We start from the raw sequence: 20,862 nt of genomic DNA on the forward strand, positions 1-20,862 counted from the left end.
CCTGCTTGTCTGAAACTTTGTACAACTTCAAATTTTAGGGTTATAGGTTTGTGAATTTTCTTCAGACACTGCATAAATTATTAAAAAACTCAAAATTTGGTATAGATCACTATGGATGTCTGTGGATCTTCCATGCAAATAATCTGCTATGAATGAGATTAGAAAGAATTGTAATTTATAGTCCAACAGCTTTTTTTTTCCTTTTCCTCTTCTGCAAATACTGTAGAAGAAAGAGAGTCCTAGGGTCAATAAAAAAAGCTGGAGACACATTATCTCATCTCCATTTCTAACTGCCATGCAAACTGTCTTGATTATTTGTACATTTTTTCTCTGTGGCCCAAATTTCCTCTAAGCTATTATCCTCCAAACTGGCTCTTGCTCTAAATCCCTCCTTTAAAGTGGGGCACGTCGTGAGGAAGGTGTTGCAGAAGTGTAGAGCCAATCCAAGAACTCCAGAATAAAGCTTCAGGTGTCAGCTCCCATGGGGTAACAGATCTCTGTTACACTGTGGTGTTGAACAGATCACCTGAATCTCAGGATAGAGTGATGTGACTATCTCATCAAATACTTATTGATAACACATAGGAAAAAGAAAACATTACAAATGACTGTAGTGTGATGGATACTTCCTGAAAGTTTGCACGGCCAGTGGAAAAAAAAAAAAAGTCATCTTTACTACTTCTGAAAACAAGAGATAATAAATTTTCTGAGGATCCGAATAATGCAACATTGGATCTCATCTCATCGAATGAAGGAGAGTTGGTCATTAACCTAAGAATATGTGGCTGTTCAAGCACAGGTGGCTATCATTATATAAGTTCAATGTTCTACTGAATATTGCAATAAGTAATGGTATACGTGTACAGGGACTTGAACAGTATCAATTGCCAAAGCTTTACACATAGTTGGAATTAGTGAGGGAACTACAAACTTAGACTGATTTGTTTTAAAGAGACTATGAGTTGTTGAAGGACAACTGGCATCCAAAATCCTTGATTGTGCTTGTAGGGATAAACGTAACATACACCAAAAGACATCATACACATAAAGACAGACATGGGAGTAATGTTATAACATCAGCAGAAATTGGTATGTAAGAACTGGAAAAAGAAAAAAGTAAATAGGAAGGATTACTACTTATCATTTTGGAAACTTTATAAAGTCAGTCCAAATAAGAAGGTATTTCACAAACAAAACATAACAGAACAAAACCCCTAGACAACAATTAAAGTACGTTATTAAATATACATAGTGAAACTGAATGAAATTTAAAAAAGGTGGAGAGGCTTTTTCCATCAAGAACTAAGAACTCAAATGTACTATCTCAGCTGAATAGGAAGCTCGTGTTTTGAAAAAAATAGGATGTGAAGAAGCATCTGCTAAGGTTAAGGAATTTTGGAGCAGTGCATTTCTACTTCAACCAAAACCTAACAAGGTGGCTGACAAACACCACAAACTACTTTAAACAAATTCAAGAAAACTTCAGCAGACTCAGATATCACTAAGGTTATTTCAATATTTAAAAAGAATAGGGGGGATTTATTTATTATTATGAAATGGTAATTAGAGTTTCAGCAACGGATTTAAGGTTATAGATACAAGCAAGAACAGTTAGTATGTTTATTTGCAGAAGGTCTGAGCCAACAATCTTGTTACATTTCATGGAAACATTTCATGGAAACATTGTACCTATCTGGAAAATGGAACTGTGTTGCTATTGTAAGGTTGTACTTTTCTAGTTAATTGCATTATTACCTGGACACTTGATTTAAAAAAAAAAACATTTGCAGTAAACGGCACTAACAAGGCATGTGTCTGACAGACTAAAAACAGTGGCTAAATGAGAAATCTTAAAACGCTGTCAATGTGAAATCATTAATGAGTGGAACTTCTTCTAGCAAAATCCCTCCGATATTCTTTTTTGGTCCTGTGTACTTTTATCAGTGACCTAAACAGGGAGAAATTGCCTTTGCTGGCCTACCTAGAAGACATAACATTTCATGGGTTAGCAAGACAGATCACTGTAAAAGAATAATATGAATCATATGCCTAAAAAACCCCACAAACATGCAAAATGTGTCTTAATGAAATCTGTAACCATTTCATTATAAGAACTCATTGTCTCACCATGTCTTGAACTGGTCACTTTAGACTTCACTGTTTTTATGGATTTCATTTGGTTTCTGCAGAAAATCCTTGAAGACTGTACATTCAGACGTTTGAGCAGGATGGTTAAGACAGTCTGGCTTGGAAATATCTGATTGATTGTGAGAAACTATGAGCCCCTCTCTTTTGGTAGCTGAAAATATTGTAAAAGCTGCACTGCACTTCATGTTCTCGTTATCCCTGAAGCCCTGTGGTATGAAAACGCCTGTATCTCATCTAACCCTAAAAGATCCTGGAGACATTGTGTTTCCTTAACCAGCTAGATGTCCTGTGATTCTGCCACCCGGTGGATAATCAGTGACTGCCCTTACAGACTGCAAAGAAGTTGGAAGAGGAAGGCTGTGAATTGGAGAGAATAAATTCACCCTCAGATGTCTGGGTCCGCAGCCTCATTGAATTCTCCAGAACAAACTATCACCATATTTCTGTCCAGCAACTAATTTCCATAGTTAATATTTGCAAGGCTATAAAAGAAAGGGTATGTGGGAGCACCAGAAGCGCTCCTATGCACGATGTAGGAGATCACCCAGACATCTGACACGGACTGTTTCTAGCTGGAGCCTGTACCAGTGCCAGGAGCTTCCCAGCAGTCTCATAAGCCTTGGGCCTAGGGACCATTCCGTGCTTTGCAGGGCATTCCCCAGCACAGAAGGCATCAGGCAATCAACCGTGACATTGCTTTCTGACCTCCAGTTCTGTTAAACCATTCTACTGTCTGTCCTACCCATTCTGGATTTCAGGCTTTCTTGAGGTCTTTCCTGCTTTCCCCTCTAATGACAGTAGCTGATAGATTGTCCAAAGCACATCCAGTCAAAAATTAGGCAGAAATAACATTGGATTCAACCTGTTTCAGAAACCCAGGTACCTGGTATATTTAAAAAAAAAAAAAAAAGAAAAAAAAAAGAAAGAAAAAAATCAAAGTAAAAAGAACTGGAAAAATATCTTTCTCCTCAAATCTCTTTCAGCTAATTTACTTGCATGTAGTAACAGCAGATAAAAATTCAGTCTGAAGTGTGGCTTTGAAGCTGGCAGCATCTCTTCCATTTAATTTTTTTTCCCCTAGCAGTATCAGAGACTTTGATTTGGAATGTACAGAACAAAGGTATAATCTTTCAGATTCAGATTAAAGAAAAACAAAACCAGAACTCGTCATGTGAATCCGGTAGATTGTCCAAGCTTTTGCTTTTGTATCATCCAGAGTTGGTCACCAGGGACACAAAATTATAAAACTCTAAATCCTACAACCAATCGCTGTGTTTTTTAAGGGGGTGTTGGTTTCACGTGCTGAAGTATGTGCACCAGTTTATAGCAACTAAGAAAAGCTCCTTTCTGTTTGCCATAAACTGAGCTGACTCAAGTAACTACAGTAAGGTGGTTGTTTAAAGTGGGTTTCTCCGTGTGTGGCATCTTGCTCAACATCTGGTTCTAGTTAACTTCTTTTCTGAGGTTTTTCTGTACGTTGCTGTGTTGAATCCGTATTCAATTTCAAAACAAGACTGAGAATAAAGCTAGAAGTTCACCTGATTTGTACAAAGAAAAGGACCACAAAACAAATGTTATTGCCCAGTTTGTGTTTGGAGAATTAAGTGTTATCACGTGGCAATTTTTGTCATAAATCTGTTGCTTGGGATTTTTGCTAGAAGTGTGCATTTAAGTATCCTTTGTAACCATGCCTAAGGGTACACTGAGGTCAGCCTTCTCTGAGATCTTTTATGTACCACATAGCACAAAGTAAGTTTTCATGCACTATGACTGCATGCAGATTTTGTGTCTTAGAGAATCAGAAACCAGCATCTTTATGGAATAAAATTAAAGCCTAGTGGTTTATTTAAACTTTTTATGCAATTATCCATAATATATTTTTACTTAAATTTCACATTACTTATCATAGTTCAACATCTAACTTAGCCTTGTAAAAAGCTAGCATTAACATAAAGCACATATTCATCCATACTTCAGCTTAAGCCAGTTAAGCAACTACGATACAACCTTTTTAATGTACAATCACATCCCAATTCTGTATCAGTTGCCATGTGATTTTTGGTGACTTCAGCATTACGATACTTCACCTCACCCAGACAGCACATCACTTCTGCCAATTCAACAGCTTGACTTAATGAAGCATCAGCAATACTAAACTGCAACGAAACCAACCCCTCCAGAGGACATCACAATATATTTTCCCTGACAGAATTTAGAAACACACTCTCACAAATTTCACATCCATATGCTTACAGAACCAACAGTTTAGGTTTTGGTTTGTTTAGATTTGTAATGTTGTTTTCATTTCCTAATCTGCCCATTTTTTCACATGAGTTTCCTGCCACTGCAGACCATGCTTGCTGCACATCACAGTCAGCAATGAAAGCGCTTATTTGGTTTAGCAGCAGCAGCAGCACATAGGTTAAGGACATATAAGGTTACATTTTGTTGCATATTACTTAAATGTGTATGTCCAATAGCTGCAATGAAGAATTTCTTCCTGTTTCTGTGGCTCCTCGTTCCTTCTGAACACAACGATTTCAGCAGTTGTCCGAACTTTGCCTCAGCTTGCTGTCACCTACATTGATTTTTCCAGTAGCACTTCTTTTGCCTTGTTTTTCTTTATTAGACCCCTGCCCTGAGAATTTGAATCTTGCCTCACCAATTGCTTATTAACTCTTGTTTTATTATTGTAATACTTCATTGTGTCTTCTGGGCTACCTGACTTCATTGAAAAGACTTTCTACAGCTACATCTCCCAGAGATCTGTAGGCCAGTCAGCCTCCCTTGATCCCTGGGAAGTTGATGGAGCAGCTAATCCTGGAAGCAAATTCCAGCCATATGAAGAACCAACCTGATAACCTTCTACAATAACTAACTGGCTTGGTAGACGAGTGTCACTTCAGACCTTCTACAATAACTAACTGGCTTGGTAGACGAGTGTCACTTCAGCAGTGACCATTACCTACCTAGACTACAGTAGATGTTGCCTACCTAAACTACAGTAGGGCTTTCAACAGTCTCCCATAGCATCCTCTTAGAGAAGCTGATGAAGTATGGGCTGGATGAGCAGACAGTGAGGTGGATTGAAAAGTGGCTGAACAGTTTGGCCCAGAGGGTGGTGGAGCACCTCACATGTGAAGAGAGGCTGAAAGACCTAGGACTGTTTAGCCTGGAGAAGGCCCAGAGGGAGGATCTCATTAATGTTTACAAATATCTGAAGTGTTCAGAGAAGGCTGAGCCGGAGACTTTTAAGTGGTGCCCAGTGACAGGACCAAAGGCAACGGGCACAAAGGCAATGGGCACAAACTGAAAGACAGAATGTGCCGTCTGAACATCAGGGACACTTTTGTGCTGTGAGGGTGGCCAAGCACTGGCACAGGCTGCTCAGGAAGGTTGTGGGGTCTCTCTCCTGGGAGTCAGTAAAATAAACCTAGGCACAGTCCTGGGTGCAGCTGGCCCTGCTTCTTGCCCAAAGGGAATCAATGAGCATTTGCCTCAATGGAAATTAAGACAAATATTGATCAGTCGATTCCTTAAGGAATACGGAAGCAGAGGTGGTCAAGACTATGAATGACTGAAACTGTAGGTGAGCATAACTGGTTTGTGGGGTAAGGGGGACCATTTCACTCCTTTAAGCGTGGCCTTTGTTAACCATACTGCACTGCTGAGGGAGAAGCCACCCACCCACAGCCAGCAGTGTATCAATGCAGCTCAGGTGCATGCAAAAAACTGATCCGACTGACACAGTGGCCACATGTCAGAAATATCTCATTAAAACAAGGCCAAGCCTTATATTATAAGACTGTCAGTTCAAGACTACAGCAAGGAGGCCTTTCCTCCTATAAACCCATAATTTTATCTCAAAGAAATGAAATGTCTTTATTAATTAGTGAAGTAAATATGGCTTTTTTTCCTGCCTGCGCTGTCTGGGTTTTCCCAAGACACGCCAGCCCTCATGAGGGAGGCTGGATTTCCTATGCCTTTTTCTTCAGTAGATGCTGACCTCCTAATATAATGGAACACATTTGATTCTCAGCAAGTAATACTTTGAAATCATAAACCCAACAGCATTTTATATTTATCATTCAGCCTCCCTAGGATTTCAAGCTGCTTAAATGTTCTGTAAAGACATTTATTATATCTTTTGGTTTATATCATGCCTGCCACACTAATAAAACTGATAACGTAATGATATCTGTCAATAGCAGATAATCAAAGCAACTATTTTTTAAAAACCAAAAATATATAAATATTGCAATGGATAAAAATAAAAATGTGAACAAGGACATTATCTGTTTTCTATAGAACAGCCACCCGTCAGTTTATAATGGATACCTAGTGCAAGGGAAAATGAACTTATGATTCAATTGAACTCAAACTAGTTCATCAGCAAAGGTTTCAGACTCAAAGATGTGTGTATTACAATGTCAGCTTCTAGACCTCTGAGGCATGTCATTCATTAGGTATGACAGAGGCATGTCTGTTTCCATGTCTGGAAACTTCCTGGTCTTTGAAATCAACTTTAAAAATGCTTAAAGATTTTCACATGGATGAATATCACCTGAATGTTTAGTAGTACTGACTTCACTGGAAGTAACGGCATGGAAGGGGTTTTGCAAGGTAGACTTTCAATAATCCTTGATATCTGACAGGTCTTTCAGTTGCAGGTAGAAATTTACGTGTTAATAAATTATATGACGAATGTGGTGTTGTGTTTGTACTCTCTCCTTTTATGGAATGCCTTTTTTAAAAAAAAAAAAAAAAAAAGAGAGAGAGACTGCAAGAACTGGCTCTGTAAAATATGTGGCTGACCTGCTGGGTAGAAGTAAACACCTACAATAGACTGCCATAAGAAATAGCTGTGTCTAGGGTTGTTTGGTTTTATTTTACTTCCAGACCATTACTATGAGAAAGCAGCAGCTTGAGCTTAATACAATTGCCCTGGTGATTTTTACAGAGCTCTTGCCATTATTGAAATCAGACTCACTATTTCCCCCAAGTATATGCCTGAATAGCTGAAAGATCTGTGCATCAGAGCAGAATTAAGTAAGAGGTAGGGTCATACTTAAAATGGTGCGTAGAACAGGGGGAAAATAATACTTTTTTGCCTTGTCTTCTAATAATGGAAGGTCAGTAAGGAGGCAAGTATATTTTTTGGCTTTACTAGAGGTGAAACCAGATGTAGAAGTGTCTTTGACTACAGTGAACAACCCTATCAGAAAGATGAAGTTATTGGAATCTGTAGTTATCTGTTTCTAGTATATCACTGTAGAAAGTATATATAAATCAAATTCTCGAACTTTTACTGAAGAATGATGCCAGCCCATGAGCTCCACAATGTCTTCAAGTGCAGAAAGTGTCAGGTCATCTTGTTCTTCAGACTATAAACAAAAATCGGGATGTCTGAGAATAGCTTAAAAATAGAAAAAGGTTCTACGTAATTACAGACTTTTACAACTCACAAAATATTCTTCATTTTAATTAACCTCTTGACTGCGCTGGCTCCTGAAAATATCCCATCTGAGACCTTAATCATCTGCCTAAGAAGAAGCAAAATATTAAACCTACAATTTCACATTACGAAGGTCACCTTCTACAAAAACATACTGAACCACTGCATCACATTGCAAAATGTTTTGCTGGCAAGAACTACCTACTTGTACACAGTATTTGCATGTGGAATAACCTGAACTTTGAGGTAAAAAAAAAATATCCTTAGATAAATACCCTAATTATGACTCTCATATGACTGAATAGAATATGAATCTGATCTGTAAACTGACCAAGGTCTTAACTTTGCTGTATCACCAGGTTAAAAATCAAGTCATAATTAAGGTACTCTCTACACTATTATTCACAATGGAGCATAAGAGGGGCAGGAGATAGTTTACGGTTCTTTTGAGAGTTCATGAGAAGGTGGAAAGACCAGCCAGTATAGCTTCAATGGAAAAGTTGTCTTATATATATTGTATTTGCATACTCTGATTTTGTAGTTGATTGTCCAAAGGAAAAGAAAAACAAAAAATGGTAAACTGAGAAGGAAAAGAACTTTCTATTTTGAGGTATTTTTTTCTGTACTGTAAATCACATCTGGAGAAAACCGCTAGAATATTCTATCTACGTATGTCAATCAGAGAAGTTTTCACCATTTCCTTTGGGAAAATTCTCCACAGACTTGTAGATTTTGCTGTCACAGAGGTTATCCAGACAGTTAACTTTTGCCCTTACTTAACTCCATGCAGTTACTCATGCTTCTGCTCTCCTTCATTCTGCTAAAGTGATTCCTATTCATTATTGGGAAAACCTTTAGAAATTTGCAGAGAGCTAAACATCTGCTCCTTCCTCCTGCCACTGGGCTTCAGGCTGCTATATTGTTGTTCTGCTGTCAGTGATGCTTCTGAAAGCAGTCTTTTAAAAAACAAATTTGCAACATGTTTGTGATTAAATTGTATACTGTGGTATCACCCAGTGACCCCAGCTAGTCTTGTACCCTGTTGTGTTAGATGCCGTATGGACATGATGGTGGACATGAAACCTGAGCCAAGGATTTTTCGCAAACAGTGCAACTTCTCATCTCCCGCATTACTAACATGATTTAGTAAGTCTAGATCTTTGCTCCCTAGATCATTGCTCCCTCTCAAGAAAAGAAGGAGACCACAGTGGACAAGTTTTACTTTCTGTTTGGGTCAGTGCTCAGGGAAACTTCATCACTCCTGAGAGAAACATGAGATAAAGGACAAGTCTGGGAGGCCACGGCTCCTGAGCACTTTGGTAAGCCCTGGGGTTACAGTTGTCACCTCATGGGTTATTTTAACTACTAGGAACTATATCTTTGCTGATAAAGCTTGATTCTCAATAAAAAGTGACAAAGGAAATGTCCTCCCATGTTGGATTCTCCCCATCTGCCTGTAGCACAGCTCCCAGCCCAGAGTATGCAAATTGCTATTAGTTATTGAAAAGATGTGACTAATGCCATGGACGAAGGGTGAGGAGGTGGAAGGGTATGGTCCCAGGTCCCAGAGCTTGCTTTCAGTCTGTGTGCCAGCCTCAGTAACAGAAAGGTGAAAGGAGGTGCTCCAGCAAGCCCTTCTGGGGCAACAGATTGGTTGCACTCCCCAAATGAACCCACGGGAGCTGGTGCACGCAAGAGCACCGTGGGCATCCAGCTAGTGGGCCACCTTGGCCCTAGGGAGGCTGCCTCTGTGCTTCTCCTTCCCTTGGGTCTTCCCTGTGTGAACCAAATGTTTCCATTACCCCAGATAGCCCAGCCCCACCTTCCCACATAAGAAGGAGGTGACTGTGTACCTCTTTCCCTCTGCTGGTCTTGCCTCAAGCGCACAGTGGTTTGCTACCTCTGCTGCAAATGGTCATTTCATAGGTGTCACCCCGTTTCCTGCAGTTGTTCAGCCCTTGCTCAATGCAACATCTATCAGGGCTTGCACTAAAACAGCAGTGCTGTGAGATTTCAAGCCAACATGAAGTCTTTGAAAGGTCTGACACCTCAGTCAAATGAGAAACGGTAGGCTCTGCTCTGCAAGCCTTGGCCAGTCCCCTTGAAACTCTCACATCTACAGGTCATCTAGTTACAAACATACAGAATTGATGTCAGACCTGCCCACTGTGCTTACGTGGCTAGTAAATTATACTTTATTTTCATTACTAACAACTATTTCTCATGGGATCCAGTGTGATTTAATTAGTAAATGGGTGTGGGTGTGTGTGTTTTTAATACTATGTCTCACTCTATCAGTTTAAAAAAAATATATTGTAAATGCAATCACACAATATAGAGCTGTTAAAAAATTCCTATGCAAAGTTTTGCTGAAGAAAAAGTCTTGAGGAGGAAGGAAATGTTTCGACAATAAATCATAAATTTATATTGAAAAATAGCACTGATCCAGAAATTAAAGAAATAGCTTGTGCTCATTTTTTTGATAATTTTTTAGATAATTCTCAATAATTTTTAAGACGTATTCTTGAAATCTAGTATCAGCTTTGGGGTTTTTTTCCCAGCCTCTTTCTTTTCCTTTTTCTTATTACCTGAAACAGAACTAGGAAATACTTCTCACAAGTTCCTTATAAATACTGTAACAGAAGGGGTTTACCTCTGTGGAAATTGCCTACTTGCACCATTTTAATCTGTCAGACTGTTCGAAATTTTTTTAAAGCCAGCTGGGGGAATGGAATACGTACATTACTCTGCAACACTGAGTCAGTGGAAAGAGACCCAATGACTCCAGGGGAAACTACTTATATGTTTAGTTGCCTTTAGAGCAGGTATTAGTTACCTGGTGAAGACTACAAACTTAATAACCCAACGCCATATTAACAAGTTATAGTTTTATATATATATATATACATATAAACAAGTATAGTAGCTCTTTTTAGAAGCAGGTTGACCATTTTTCAGTGTGTTCTTTCTTTTTTCCATTAGCCTTATAGTCACTTCTATATTTCACATGATTGAACAGAAATCTACTACTTACGCCACCTGAAAGATGTGTCTTTTACAAATTATTTACTTTGGATGGCTTGGCTGTACACTTCTTGCTTTTAAAAAGGAAATGCTCACAAAAACAAACAGTCCTAAGAATTTTCTGGTTTAAATACAATTCTCCAGCTTGATGTTTCCAAGGCAGTGCGCTGAGGTGAATCCACAGCTTTCCCGGAACATTGCAACACTGAATGAAAACGTGCAGAAGAGCTTGAGATATATTCTAAATTCCCTGCATTCACTCCATGGAGGGTTACACTTCTACTCCCAGTCCAACAAATGTGAATAATGTGATCATCTGTGCATACATAAAATCCTGCTGGGAGTTGATGCAAACATAAAATTCCCCATGTGTTTTCTAGCATGTGAAACCATGCTCAAATCCATGTGCAGCCAGAAAAAAAAAAAAAAAACAAACTTTTGAGAAAGAGATAGTAATTTTAAATCTAAACCAGAAATTCAACCATCTGTTTCATATCTCCAATCTACCAAGCTGCCATCGTCCTTACTTACGAGGAGAGGAGCTTTTCAGTGTCATCATACTCCATGTCATGGACAAAGTCTGGGTCTCTACTATGGTGTTCACTGACAGCAGTAAAAGATGCTGGGGGAAAAGGATAAACATACTATTATTAAGACCTTCATTTACTGAGCAGCTAAAAAAGAATTCTGTAACTAAAACTACATATATTCATATCTATATATTTTTAGTGAGAGAACTATGCTTTGCCAAGTATTTCTCATCAGATAAAATAAATCTGATTTTGACCTTCAGCTGAATGTTCCTGCGTTTTCACTGATTACAGTAGGCCTTTGAAATTCAGCAAGAAGAAAGCTCTGGAAGATAAATATTTCTAGTGCAGGGGTCCTCAAACTGTTTAACCAGGGGGCCGGCGCGCGGATGAAGCGGCAGGCAGCCATCTGCGGCTGCTTGGTTCCCCCCCCAACCCCCGGCGGGGGTGTCTGTAAATACCGGGGGGCCGGATTGGGGACCCTGGGGGGCCGTATCCAGCCCGCGGGCCATAGTTTGAGCACCCCTGCTCTAGTGCCTTACACGAAATTCCATTTGTCTGCATCCCAGGTACAGGTGCGTGTCATTCCCATCTGTCAGCAAAGCTGTGGCAACATGCCAAAATAACAACTGAACACAAACACTGGGACACCACAACTAAATAACCAGCAACACCTGCTCTTGAGCAGAAACCCTCCCCTACAAGGGAGCAGGGAGGGAGAGCTAAGCCACCTTCCCTTCCTTGAGGACTGTCTCCCTCAGATGTGTTGTGTGGCTTCAGGGGCTCATCCACAGCTCCGGGGGAACCACATGAACAAAGTGCTTTTCCACCATCTCCATATAAGCAGAGACTCAAAGCAGGCTTCTCCACACATTTCACAAAGATAGTACAAGGCTTTAGTACACCATACTATACGCTTGCAAATAGAACCAAGACATTCCTTCATGACGTAGCATGGTGCTTTTCAGGAATGTCTGTCCTTTTGCTGCACAGGTGGGACGGTGCAAAGGAGGATGGCTGAGGGCATGGTGGCCAGAGCTGGTGACTGAAGGTTTCCCTGGCATACTCTTCCTTGCAGAAGGCTTGAAGGATTCTTCAGGATTAAGAAGGACACTTGTGGCTCTTGTAGATATTGCCATACAGAAGAGCTCTGGTCTGTTCTTGCCTGGGTCGCAGCTTTCTCACATGATTCTATACAAGTTGTTTTAATATAAAGTATTAGAAAAGATCATCACTTGTGTCCCACTCACTGTCTGAAGGTCTACAGGCAGGCATGTGGGAAGATGACCTGGCAAGGGCTTCACAAGGACCTCTTGCTGTAAAAGGGATCAGTGACAGTTGTGATTGTTGAGCACTTTGAGATAAAATAATGCATTCCTATAGTAAATCACTGCAGGAGAAAGAAATCTTAAGAAGGGTTAGGTGGTTATGTTGAATTATGCAGTTCCTTTAAGCAATTTTCTTCCTTCAGATGCATTTGGATTAGTTTAACACCTACACAGTTATTTGGCACCCTGGTTGCAGTGAATTTACCTTCAAGCAAAGTAACAGTTCTTTTATTTCTTTTCATTCACTGAGCTTCACCAGATAAAAGAGCACAGAGTGTATGTGGAGCCTGCAAAGGGACCCTATGTCCCAGAACAGTATAAACACCAGCTTTACTAGCACACATCATTAAACATTTCATACAGATAGGTGCCACCTGCACTTGGAAATGCTGGGACCTCTGCACATAAGGTGTTTGATTGCCCTCAGCCAAGAGGGGCAGCCTTTTGGCTTAACCTGCTAGACCCAGAGCTAGCATTATTTTGCCAGTGTTCTCTGTTGCACTAACCTCTTCTCCCCTGACCTGGCTGTGTATCGAGAGTTGTGTCCAGCTCCCTCCTTGTTGGGTCCCTGAGCGTGGGAAATCACGGACTGGCTGGATGGCAATATTCTACATTGCCAGTTACATATCCATTTTCCCTCTTGTAATCTGTCAGCTGGCTCCACCCTTACACCCAACCACACAAACAGCATGTTCAGAGGTTTACACAGAAACAAACACTGGAGTTATTTTCCACGTTTCCCTGTCACGGTTCCTGGTCACTACCCCAAGAGCAAGAAGGGCAGGGTTAACATCACACATGGGGTCTTTCCTGCCCCATATCTGTCCTACCTCGCTGTGGCCAGGTTAGCAGGTGGAATGTGCTGCTAACCTAGCAGGTGGAATATGCTTCAGGGATGTCACAGCCCATGGACTGTGTAAGTTCAAAATGCCCCAAGAGCTCCTTAGAACAGGCTCGCAACTCCGGACTGAGAGATGTGGCTAATGCCATAATTTTGTGCTGGATAAATGAAGTGGTACATATTCTTTTTCTGGTTTGTCAGGAAAATGAACACAGAAAACAACTTTGCTGACACAGAAGACAAAAATTACATGAAGATTGTATGTGCCCTTAATGGACAACAGAACTATTATAATTAGGCACAAATCATAGTTTTAAAAAAAATCATGAATTTATTTGGAAGAATTGTATCATATTCAAATGTCCAGAAGTTTATACCAGCTTCACAGGATACACCAGTAGTGTACACTACAGAATTCTGGGTTTTTTCCTGTATCCTGTATCTGCATAAGTATCACATTTCTAAGAAATTTTCCCCAAAATTAAAGCTTCTGATACAATAAAATATGTATAATTCTGTTTAATAGTGTACATTACTGGAATAGTGATTAGGAAAATAAAATCAGTTTTTGAAACGTATAAATCTATCATTCAAACAAAACATGATAGTCCCTGAAAAGAATTTTTGATATTATTTAAAAACTAAGAAATAATATGTCTAATGCCATAAAAGTAATCATCGCTGTGTATAAAAAACAAATGAAAAAATTATCATCTTGGGGGAGCATACCTGGAAATGTCACCTAACCCCACAGTCTTCTCCTGTTGTCCGGCTGTGACTGTTTTCATTTTTTCATAGTTATCAACCAGCTTCTGTGTTTTGGTCTCTTCTTTAATGCAAGACAGAAGAAGATAGATGAAGTTGCTTAGCAGCAACTTCTACCCTTCATTCATCCAGTTACTTGTAAGGAACTTCTGAAATTGTCTGAAATGCAAAGAATGTTTTTTCCTACGTCATTAGTGTGCAACTGATTTATGTCCCTTAGAAATGTTTCGGGTTTATTGCTTTTTAAAAATCATGACTGTAGACTGAAAAAAGGACAAATTCCATTTGTAATTCTGGAAATACTTATTGACCACCAAATTATTGACATCCTTTTCTTCCTGCTGAGTTCTTTGCCTGCCTAACATCTGATTGCAATGACTCCAACACTGCTAGGCATGTTTCAGTGTTTTATTCGTAACGGTTCTTTATAAAAACGTGGGGCCATGTTTCACAATGTAACATTCATTTTCCTTATGTGTCTTTATTTACCGGAGTGTATTAACACATCTGAGGAAAAAAAAAAAAACCAAACAAACAAACAATCCAAAAACACTCATTAGCCTTCCTGTAAAAATACTATCAGACTTTTCAAGACATTTGGTATGTGCACAGTCATTCCTAATCATTCCTAGTAAAGAGAGAATTAGCATTCTTTCAATTACTTATCTTTATAAGAATTAAAATTCTTTCCAGGATATTTAGTTCTTAGGGCATTTTATCACAGCAGTTTCTGTTATAAACATGCTCTTTCTTGTTAGGAATCACACTAATTTTCCAGTTAGTTATCAAAGCAAATTATTCCTAAATTTATAGCAGTTTGACATAGATTTACAGAATTAGATCACAAATCTTTATTGCTATCTTCAAAAACATAGCTTGACACGTGCATTTGCCCAATCATGGTATGTAACTAGATGTGCTGGGGTTTTTAAGGAAAAAAAAAAATTCTTCTCCCTTTATCAAAATCATATGTGCCTGTGATTTGATGAATATGTTCCTTTAACTGCACCACCACCTCAACAAAAATATTTTCTAACGTGGAAGACAAGACATTGACAATATTAATCTGATGCTCCCCAAATTTGTACTATATACATGAAGAGACATCGAATTAGAGGCTAAAATAGCACTAGTGCTTTCTCAAAAGTACAGAACTAAGGAAGCTAGTCTGCTATGAAGATAAAGAGGATACTACAGCAAAAATTTCATGGAGGAATAAGACTATGTATCATTTCAGTATCCAGTTGTCTGTCTCTCGTTTCCCATCTCTCTCATGTGATTGATTTGGTATATGCTGATGGTTCATTGTGATGATTCTTTTGCTCAAAGGAAGGAAAACTCCAGCACTGCAGGACAAAACAGAAGAATTCAAGCAAAACACTTCTCCAGCACTTCTGAGACTCAGTCGCTCTTCTCACTGTAGTTCATCGCTGGCACTATGCTCACAGTCATGCCTCTGCTCTATTACTAATTTTAGCCTTTGGATACTTCAGCTGTGAGACGTACCCTTTTCTAACCACAAATTACTTTATGGGTTCCTATGGGCCTGTTCGTGCTCATGTTTTTCTCTTCTGACTCTCCCTTCTCTCAAAGGGGAGTGAACCTCTACTATCCTTTCATGCAATGGCCTTTCTTAGTTGATAATTGTTTTCTTGATTCTTTTCCCATCTCCATTTCAGTCCATTTTCTCTCCTGGCTTCTGTAGTGTCTGTTACTGACTTCTGTCCTTACGAACATTATCTCATAAAAAAAAAGTGAACAGAACGGATTACAGTTTCTGACTGAAAATTTTCCCAATTGTAACTGAATTGGTAAACTCAGTAAAAAGTTTCAGAGAGAGAAGTGAGAGGATACAGAGATGAGAGTAAAATATAAGACGCATTTGACATTTTTAGGGGAAAATTTCTTACACTAATCTAAGCAATGCCTTTTGGAGAAGCTTTAGGTATGATATGAAGAAGGGGTAAGATAGTCTTCTTGGCCAGCCCCTTGCAGAATGAAGAGCTATTTCACATACCGTTACAGTCATATCCAATATTCACATTAAATGGACAGTGTTGATAATCAACTGGCCATCTCATACCTGAAGCCTAACCCATAAACTCTTTTTTAGATGAACTTTTATTTTATTTTCCTACATTTTTTTCAGGAAAATACCTGATGCATCAATGAATAGCATTATAACAATACGTATTATTGTGAATGAAAACGTAAGTATGAATATATGAAAGCAGGGTTTAAAAAGAAATTATTCTGAAACCTTAACTCCAGCATTGTAAAAAAGATGTTTTGAAAGTGCAAGAAAGTCGAATATTTGATAAGAATTTCATTGACTGGAATCACTATTCAAAGATTTGCTGTTCTTTCATATGGCGCACACACATACATGTGCAAGTGGGTGTCTGTATATCATCTGAATATCTAGCATATTAAAATTCAAAAAATCCCATAAAAACTTCCTGATCTGTCATCTCAGAAAGCTCAGAGCTTAATGAGTGAAGCATCAGATACAAATCAAAAATAATTACTCAGAAGAAGACAGGCATCTTGCCCTTTCCTGATGTAACCAAAGAGAAACTGGGAAATGCCACAAAACGTTACTACTCCATTAACTTTATGATAATTTGCTGATCTTGAATCAGCACTATCGTAGTGAGTCAAGGGACATTCTAGCGTTAAAATACATAATTTAATGTAAAAATTAAGTTTTGTAGAGAGTCAGCTTCCATCCTGCTGTGGCAGTACTAAGTTAACAGTTGGACTTGATGATCTTAAAGTTTTTTTCAAACCTAAATGATTCCATGGTTCTATGATTCTATCAGAGGTAAACATACAAAATGGAATATCTGACATATTTGTAGAAGACTTGAGGTATAAGCTAGCCAGCAATTTTTCATCAAGGTTATTATCATTAAAACAGAAAACGTCTGTTCCACAAAATTTAATTTTCCAATGGCTATTTTCATTTTTCTATTCTGTTACTGAGAAGTGAGTTACAGCTACCAATGTTATGGCCCCCTGTATTTCAGCCTTTGGGGAAAGCTGCAAAAACTCCCTGAATGGGCATCAGCAAAGAGGAGCAGGACAAAAAGATTTCACATTTAACTGCTAGTAACCCCAGCTGAAAACTAATAATTTCACTTATGGAAAGGAAGAGGAAACTGAGCAGTACTTTCTGGGCAGGCAGACAACTAGCAAGCCAAAACTCTCTGTAAACACCATTATTATTTTTTTAAGAAATCTCTTTCTGTTGAAGTAAATAAAAAATTACATGTAATGTTGGGAGCGGGAGCAGGGAGGGAGGGAGGATTGTTCATTTTACTTTTTACCCCAACTCAAAAGGGAAATATTTTCCAAACCATTTCGTTAAGACAAATGGATCTCTGTTTTCCAAACAGGTCTAGTTATGATCACTCATATTTCTGATCATGTGCCAAACATACCTCATACGTTTATGTGGAGTTTCACAAGAGGAACGTTTGCATGGTTCAGTAAAACCAGCTCCTCCCTACTCCCACCAGCTGTCCCAGAAGCCATGTCCCAGCCCACCCAGGGGGCTGCTTCCATCCTCCCTGCCCAACTCCACCCTGACCCTTCCCCACTCACTGGCCCCATCCCCAGTCCCCACGAACCCTAATTCTGCTGATATTTCATGGACCTCTACTTGTGTTTCACAGATGTCACTATTCTTTACTGATAGGGGAAAGGTTCTTAGTCCCTTTTTCATTCTTGTTTTCTTAGTGAATGCCAATAGTTAGGTGGAAGTCAGAAATGAATCTGTCATGTGGTGGCATTCTGAAATAAATGGGTTTGTATGACTTTTGTAACTGACTTTTCTTCACATACTGGTGCCATTTCAGTGATTCATATGGTGCTAGATTTTCATTGTACTAGATTTACATTGTACATATGCGCAATTTTTTTTATATTTGGTTTTCTTCTTTTAAAAAGAATTATTAAAATGTATATGAACTTAGTTTCTTGTATGGTCTTTAGCTGCCAGACTTTTTGTTTTGAGAAATACATTTTATTTTTAAAATAATCTTTTATAAAAAATTAATGAGGGGAGTACAGAGCAGCACTGATGCAACGGTTTGGGCTCAAAATAAATACGAAGGCATTGCTATGGTTTTTCACAAATATCATTTTGTGTAGTATCAACTTGAGCATAAGTTCAAAAGATGTCTTCCCTCAAAGTAGCTGTGCTTTCCCATCAGTGAAAGGAACAAAGATCACAAGCTACCAGAATCAAACTACCACACAGGTAGCAAGTAACTGTTTCAGCACAAAGGTGTTATTTAGTTAGTTATTGATACATGCTTACTGTGATCACAGAGAATGAATTAATAAAATGTGGGAGAAAAACACTATTTCTTCAGCTGGCAGACAATAAGTCAGTCAGAGCTTTACATTAATGATTTTTCTCCAAAGCTGAAGCAGACACAAGGTAGGTTGTGTTGATTCAACGGATAGGTGACAATTTGTTAGGTTACCACAACTCAGCTGTGTTCGGCTGCGTGCTTATTAACACAGTGTTTCCAGCTGTCTCAGTCATTGTAATATTAATTCTTCAGTTATGCTATTGATATTTCACATTTGCACTGTACAAACCTTCCACCTGAATAGTACATGGACCAACCACCCAAGTGCACTAGTGGAAAGCATCAGTAGCTGTCACATTTTATGAGCTCTAAATGCATTATAAGGTGGGGGATTAAAATTCATCACATATGCATAAAACCACTAACTCAAAAAAAGAACGAGTTAACGTGCATTACTGCATGTGTACCACCATGGGCCCCATCACATAGACATGTCTGCATCAGTGTGCAAAAATAAACATTATGTCTTGAATTTTTTAAGGAAATTTTCCTTCAATATGTTTTATGTCATAATAAAATCATCAGGGAATCTGTGTTTCTTGCAGATTTTAGTCATTCAGTTGAAGCTTAGAAAGCCTGGCAAAAGGTTGTAAGCTAATGAATACACTCTTAAATAAGGCAAAATCAAACAAACACTGGCTTTTGCAGGGGGTGTGAATATATTCAGGAGATAATTATGCTTGACACTGTCAGAGTTTGACCTATTGGAGCCCCCAAAGCAATTGTGTACATGACTGAACAAGGGATTTCTGACTTAATCTCGTGACTATAACAGTTTAATAAATTGCACAGTGAGCCATAGCACATGGGATTAGGCTGCCCTTGGTTATATATTTAGAGCAACTCAGGTTAAAAAGACAGCTCAGTTATATGAACGTTCTCTATGTCTTACTCCTGTGGATCAAAAAAAATATCTGATTTTCTCGACTAAAGCAAGAAAACACTACCAGGTAGGTTTACCTATCCTGAGCAAAGCACCTCCTAATCCATCTCAGCTGATACCACCATAATCCTATTAACTGCCACAGGCACATTCTGAGAACAGGACAGCTTCAAGCACAGATCTGTATTTTTAAAGCAGCTTCTCCGTTTAGCCTAGGAAGAAAAAAAGAGATACCAAACCAACTTTTGTAAAGTCTTTGCTTTGTGCCCTGCAGTTGTAATGTCAAGGCAATCTATAATTAGAGTGCACAGGGACCAGTGACTAATGCACATGAAGGTACAGTGAATTAGCTGAAGTGTTTTCATTATTTTTGCTAGTAGACAGGAATACTAGACGTTCTGATGCTGTTCCTCAGACTGCAAATACTGGCACACCCTGCTCAAATATAACCACAGAAAGAAAATACAAAAGAAAAAAAACAACCAACAACTGCAGATGCCATATCTTCTCCTACAGTATTTACAATGTATATGTTCACACTCAGCCTGATCACACTTCCAGTATAAAAATCCCATGCCTCCTCTGCAGTGACACATTTATGCATGTGACCACTAACAAAAAGACCCCAGTTTTTAACTTGTTCTTGCAATGGCTTTGCTTCCGTTTCCCTTTCACATTTTCCCCATCTGCAAGAACTTTTTAGTATCTTTGACCATTGGCTGAACGTGGTAGAAAACATTAGATAGTTGTCATTATTAATCACCGAGACCTGAAAGAATGGCTTTGTTGGTGCCTTCACTCTTGCTTTCCCCTTCAAACCAAGCGGTATCTGCAGTACTAAACAGTCACTGAATGGTCAGCTTCCTCTTGGTAAACACAAAGCTTGAGTAAATATTGTGTAGTTGAGAAAAGCATGGATGTTTTGACTGATTATGTGGGAGGGAGGGACAGCTGGCTAGGAAGAATTGTCCAAAATATGTGAACACAAGATAAAAAACGATACATTGTCCCAGAAAAATCAAAATAGCTGGTGCGGATTGCTAAGTGTGTGTGTATCTGACCACTCTGTTATTTTTTACACAGATATATAAAATCTATCTGTTCTCTTAAGTTTTGGACTTTGGTGATATCCAGCTCAGTGCCAGGAGCCAGTTGTAGGATCAATGCCCCTTTGAAGTAATGCCTAGTCTTGTGTTGACCTTTGATAAGAGGATAAATTTCACCCTGTGTCATTAGTGCTGCCCACAAACATAAAAGGGATGTGTTTGCCTTGTCTTAACATCTTTGATATTTACCCACTGCTTTGCTTGAGATATCAGGTATAAAGATGACCCTACCTCTCCTGACTATGCTGAAAAGGGGAGATATTTGTATTTATAATAAGGTTCAAACCTAGGCCAGAGAGATAGTTCCAGCTCTTGCTGAACTTTTTCCTAGCATAGTGCAAGAAGCCAGTAGAGGTGAGCTGATGTAACTTTACTGTAACAAAACAGAGGTCAAAAAACA

The 20,862-nt window shown here is 38.9% G+C and overlaps 1 long non-coding RNA gene across 1 annotated transcript in view; it reads right to left on the reverse strand.

The window, feature by feature from the left end:
* Positions 1 to 5,437: 5,437 nt before the first annotated feature.
* The window catches only part of LOC129736219 (uncharacterized), a 38,494-nt gene continuing 23,069 nt past the window's right edge, over positions 5,438 to 20,862 (reverse strand). Inside the window, exons 2-4 of the long non-coding RNA XR_008732528.1 lie at positions 14,056 to 14,250; positions 11,159 to 11,249; positions 5,438 to 7,532 (exon numbers count right to left, since the gene is read on the reverse strand). This is a non-coding gene — a long non-coding RNA (uncharacterized LOC129736219). The remainder of the gene's footprint in view (positions 7,533 to 11,158; positions 11,250 to 14,055; positions 14,251 to 20,862) is intronic.

The sequence above is a fragment of the Falco cherrug genome, chromosome 5 (assembly GCF_023634085.1).
Source record: "Falco cherrug isolate bFalChe1 chromosome 5, bFalChe1.pri, whole genome shotgun sequence".
In the NCBI taxonomy this organism is placed as follows: domain Eukaryota; kingdom Metazoa; phylum Chordata; class Aves; order Falconiformes; family Falconidae; genus Falco; species Falco cherrug.